The following is a 5,797-nucleotide window of genomic DNA, read 5'->3' as shown; positions in this document are numbered from 1 at the left end:
GGTGAACCTCCAAGAGAGCTTTCTTAGGGCCTTTCTGTCATGCATCCTGGTGCCTATGGTCTTGGGAAGGATAAACCAGGACCGTGCTGTGCTCCTGGGCCGAGTCCCATCCATGCTGCCAGCCGCCCTGCCTGGGGACCCTGCCCTGACTCACCACAGAGGAGCCGGTGGCCATATCCTTGCACCTTGGGGTCATTCCCTTCTTGTTTGCTTTCAGTCATGTTCTCTTCACGCTCAACAGCTTTCACTTGAAAAAGGAAATTTGCAGAAAATGAAATACCAGTGCCACTTGCTGTGAAGAAGACGCAAGGACAGAAGCAGCTGGAGTAGGAGCTGCTTGGTCTGCAGTCTCACCTGACTCTCGGGGGACCCTGGTGGCAGAGTGGACACCCCATGTAGACACGGGACGGGGGCAGTGCATCTGTCACTCCACAGACACTGGGGAAGGGCAACGGACGCCCAGAGAGAAAGACAGGACCCACAGTAAGTGATAGGGGCTGTTGCATTCTGTAACCCCAAGTTCATGTGAGGTTCTGACCCCACATCTCAGAGCAGGACTTGCCTGGGAACAGAATCCTTCCGGGGTAGTTAGTTAAGGGAGCATTGTGCGGGAGCAGGTGATCCTGACACAGCAGGACTGGACCTCACAAAGGGGTTGTTTGGACACAGACACATGGGGCAGGGCTGCAAGAAAGTGGAGGAAGAGTTGGGGTGAGGCCTCTATAATCCCAGGTTGGCTCCAAAAGCTGGGGGTCAGCAGGTGGTCCCTTGGCAAGAGCCAACCTGGGATAACAGATCTTGGCCTCTGCCCTCCCAAACTGGAGGGGATACACGGGTGGGTGCAGTCTGCCATGCTCAGTCACAGCTGCCCCGAGTATCCATGAGTGAGATGAGGCGGCTGTGGGGTGGGGGCTGTGCTGCCCATTGGCGTGGGGGACACAGGTTGGTGGGCAGGAGCACCTGGAAAACGAACAGTGTCTGTTGGAGATAGGATGGGTGACACAGGTGGGCCTGGGGGAGGGGATCTGCAACCTGGACTCAGAGGTGATACAGGAGAAACAGGATGGGGTGGAGGTGAGGGGATGAAGGCCAGGTTGAGAAGGTAGCTTGTCTGCTGGGGTGGCTGGGATGGGACCACTGACCTGGGGCCTAAATGAAGGATTGATCCCTCCTGGTTGTGGATCCAGGTGTGGCCAGACTGCATTTCAGGCCCCAGGGCAGCAGCCTTCCAGCCTCTCCCAGCCCCCAGTGGCTCCAGGCTTTGCCTGTCCTCACAAACTTTTCTGTCTCTTACAAGGACACTATTCCTGGGGACTTCCCTGGTGGTCCAGTGGTTTAAGACTTCACGTGTCCATTGCAGGGGTGCAGGGGACACAGGTTTGATCTGTAGTTAGGGAACTAAGATCAGCGTGGCCAAAAAAAAGTAGAGCAAGGTAACCACCCTTGGATTTGGGGTGCACCCCACAGCAGCATGACCTCAGCTGCATCCTAAACTTTAATACATCTGAAAAGACCCTGATTCCAGGGAAGGTCCCAGGTTTTAGGATGTGGGGCCACTGCTCAGCCTGTTATAGGGAAACCACGGCTTTCAGAGCAGGAAGAGCTGAGGCTGCAGTGAGGGGGCTGGCCATGGGGGACAGGGCCCTGGGATGGATGAGAGCCATGTTCATGATGGTGGGGGACACCGTTGGGGAGGAAGGGCTCCCCACAGGGGAAGCTGTGCTGAGAGCACCCTCAGCAGGACCCCTGAGGGGAGTGGCTGCCCTTGACCAGGACGGGGACAGGTCACCTTAGTGCACATGGGGTTAGTTCAGATGGGACTGGGGTGGGATGGCCCCAACACAGAATGGATGGCTAGTGTTCTTATCCAAGGGGAAGTGTGGACCCAGACACCAAGGCTGGGAGAAGGCTGCTGGAGAGGGGGTGATGCAGCCAGGGTCAGAGAACTAACTGATGCTCAGAGAAGGGCCTTCACTCTCCCCTTCAGAGGGAACACCACTGAGACACCTCAACCTTGAACTTCTGGCTTCCAGTACCAGGGGAGAGTAAATCTCTGTTGTTGAAGCCGCCCATTCAGGGTGCTTTGTTCTGGTCACCCCTAGACATGCCTGCTCGCCTGGTCAGTCTTCAACTCTGTTCCTGTGACCTAAGCTGTCACCAACCAGACCCAAAATGTCTTCCCCACTGCCTCATGGCTTCTGCTCACCCAACGGGTCAGCTGGGCACCTCTCTTGAGGCAGCCAGGAAGTCACTGGAGTTGATTCTTCGGAGTAAATTGATTTATGGGAACTTGGCTGATGCCCGTGACATTGGTGGGTGACTGGGGATCAGGAGTCAGACCCTGTTCAGGTGTGAGCGAAGGCTGCTGTAAAGACCAAGAGATGCTAATAGGACACCATCTTCTGAAGCATCCTGCGTGGTGAGAGGGCAGGACCACAGCCTGGCCCCTGGAGTGAGCTGACCTCAGGCGTCTTTGTGACCCCATGGACTGCAGCACGCCAGGCTTCTCTGTCCTTCACGATCTCTCAGAGGTTTGCTCAAACTCCCTTCATTGAGTCAGTGATGCTTCCTCTGCTGTCCCCTTCTCCTGCCCCCAATCTTTTCCAGTGAGTCAGTTCTTCACATCAGGTGGTCAAAGTATTGAAGCTTCAGCTTTAGCATGAGTCCTTCCAATAAATATTCAGGGTTGATTTCCTTTAGGACTGACTATTTCATCTTGCTGTCCAAGGGACTCTCAACAGCCTTCTCCAGCACCACAATTTGAAAGCATCAGTTCTTTGGGGCTCAACCTTCTTTATGGTCCAACTCTCACATCCATACATGACTACTGGAAAAACCATAGTTATGACTAGGCTGACCTTTGTCAGCAAAGTAGTGTCTCTGCTTTTTAATATGCTATCTAGGTTTGTCATAGCTTTTCTTCCAGGGAGCAAGCGTCTTTTAATTTCATGGCTGCAGTCACCATCTGCAGTGATTCTGAAGCCCAAGAAAATAAAATCTGCGACTGTTTCCACTTTTTCTTCATCTATTTGCCATTAAGTGATGGGACTGGATGCCATGATTTTAGTTTTTTGAATGTTGAGCTTTAAGTCAACTTTTTCACTCTCCTCTTTGACCCTCATCAAGAGGCATGATCCACCATGACCTTATCTTAGCTGATGACATCAGCAAACACTATTTCCAAGCAAAGTCACCTTCTGAGGTTTCAGGTGGAATATGAATTTTGGGGGTGCTAAAATGGGTCGGACACGACTCAGCGACTAAACAATAAATCCAAGCCTTTATCTGCCCAGACCTTGGCCCCTAAGAGTGGGGCAAAGGAGTTACTCGTGGGGACCCCTTGGGGACAAGTAGGACACTGTATGTCCTGTGCCCAGGGAAATAAGCCTTTCTAGTTTGGTGGGCTTTCAGGTCTCAGCAATGAGAAATCAGGGTCCCAGGATACCTGGGGAAGTTGAGATGCTTGGTCAGCCTACACTGTATCTCAATGGCGACCATGCAGTGGCAGTAGGCCATTGTCTGGGTCATACTTTGCACAAATCAGGTCCTTTGGCCTCCATTTGCTGACCGGTCCCTAGAGGAGACGCTGATTGGCTCATAAGCCAATCAGAGATGGTGGGGCAGTCACATGGTACAGACCTGGTTGCTTGGGGCTGTTCTCAGAGGATGATGGGTAGACCCCTGGAATGAAGTGCCCCAGGAGCTTCTGCATCCTTGAGGCCTTGGTTTCTTTTTTGGCTGCACCATGCAGTATCCCCTGACCAGGGGTAGAACAGTGCCCCCTGCAGTGGAAGTGCAGAGTTTTCATGGTTGCCCCACACAGCCTCTCTTGTCTTCTGACCTTGCTTTATGCTCCGTAGCTCACAATACCAATCACTGGTTAGCTTATGTTGCCAGACCTCGCCTGCAGCCACTGGGATTGGGGTAGGGGTGCTGGGCCCACTGGGCCCACCCTCTACCCACTGGGACAACTGAATTGGAGGTCAAATCTGGGAGACCCTGGGCAGTTTACTTGGGCTCCATAAGCCTCACTTTCCACATTTCAAAAATGAGAATATCTATGTCCAAGTCCCTGCCCCACTGGGGGAAAGACCTGGCCATAGAGAGGGCTATTTCCATTCAGTTCAACAAAAGCACATGGCCCCCCAACTTGTGTTTGTGTGCTGGAGCTGGACAACCAGGATGCAGCCCTGAACCTGTCCTGGGATCTTTCCATGGACCTGCCTCCTTCATGGGTAAAAGGAACAGAAGAGAGCATTTCCTGTTTGTCTCTTGGGGAAATCCACAGCTGTTTGGGATTTATTAGAAGGCTGGGATGTTGTTTGACTTATCCTTGAGGGATGGGGGCAATGGGGAGACAAGCTCATCCTCTTTACAATGTTATTTTGTCAGAGCCCCAAAGGGTTTTTTTTCCTATCCCAACTTTCCCAAATGGTGTCCCCATGATCAAAGCCGAAACAAAGCAGGAACATGTGGGCGGCATTTGAAGTGGGTTAAAAAAAGAGGAAGCTTTGAAACCTGTTTGCTTTTTCACAGATCCCAGGTGATTAGAGAGAAATATGTCCATGTGAGGCAGAAGGGCCTATGCTGGCAGTTCTTTATTCACTGATCCATGGATTCCCACGATGTACCGATGTACCGGAGTGGGGTATCATTAGTTACAATCTACAAAGGAAGATGCAGAGGGCCAGAAGGGGTCAGTTACCTATCCATATTCAGACAGCCTCTGGCTGGACCAACCCCAGTCGTGGCCTTTCAGCAGTCTTTCATCTGCACAAGCCACCCTGCATTTTACAGAGGCGAGGCTGGCACTCAAGTTTAAGGCTCAAACACTTCTGGAGGAGAGGCCACCACGCCCCCTGCTCTTCTGGGAGTTGAGCATTGGAGAGCAGATTTTTTTTTTTTTTTTTGAACGTCAAGAGTGAAGAGAAGAGGACAGATGGGGCCAGGAAGTCTGAGGAAATACAATTCCCGGCTCTCCAGAATCTGGAAGAACCTTAGAGTCGTTGGTTGTTTCGTCCATAACAAATGAGCCACACATGGTGACCACACAGACTGAGTTTATACTGTGTGTGGGCACAGCAGTGAGCACACACGTTTCTATGTGGTCCCTGGTCTGGCATGGCTGGTGGAAGAGGTGGATTTGAAACAGAGGTGAGGTTCAGGTTGGAGAGGGTGAGGAGCAATTGAGAAAAAAACAACACGGGGACGTGACTTGGGCTTCCTGGAAGTGTCGACATTACAAGGGGGCTGAAGGAAAAGTGGGGCAGAACCAGCTCTAAAGCTCTACCATTCCGCCCTTCCCCGCAGGTTTAATTCTCCTTCCCCGCTTTTGGCTGCTGGACAGCAGGACGATAATCAGAGACCACGGAAATCTTCCTTCCGTGTGCCACATCTAACTTTTGGCCTTCAGGATCTGCCCTTCGGTCATTCTGCTCCAAGCCACCTTATACCACCACCTGAAACTGTCATGTCCATTTAGTCTTTCCTGTCTATCCCCCGGGCTCAGGACTGAGGACTCGCTGGGAAGCCATGCCAACAGTCTAGTTCACCATTCTATTCTCAGAGCCGCTAGCAGGCACTTAATTAAGACGAGGGTGGATGAGTTTCCCTCCACCGTAAAAATTCCCCGCAGGAAGAGGCTCCAGGTGGAGCAGGGTCTCACGGTTCTTGAGCCAGCACTCTGCAGACCACACTTGTTGAGTGCCAGCTTGCATGCCAGGGCCCTAGCTCGGCCGGAAGGCCCAGGTGTACCAGTACCTTGGGTGACCCCCTCCTTGCCTCCTTATTGTCGTCA

This window comes from Moschus berezovskii, chromosome 8 (assembly GCF_049115385.1).
Source record: "Moschus berezovskii isolate FMDL1 chromosome 8, NW_MosBer_1.0, whole genome shotgun sequence".
NCBI classification, from domain to species: domain Eukaryota; kingdom Metazoa; phylum Chordata; class Mammalia; order Artiodactyla; family Moschidae; genus Moschus; species Moschus berezovskii.
Note: the sequence above shows the minus strand (reverse complement) of the source record.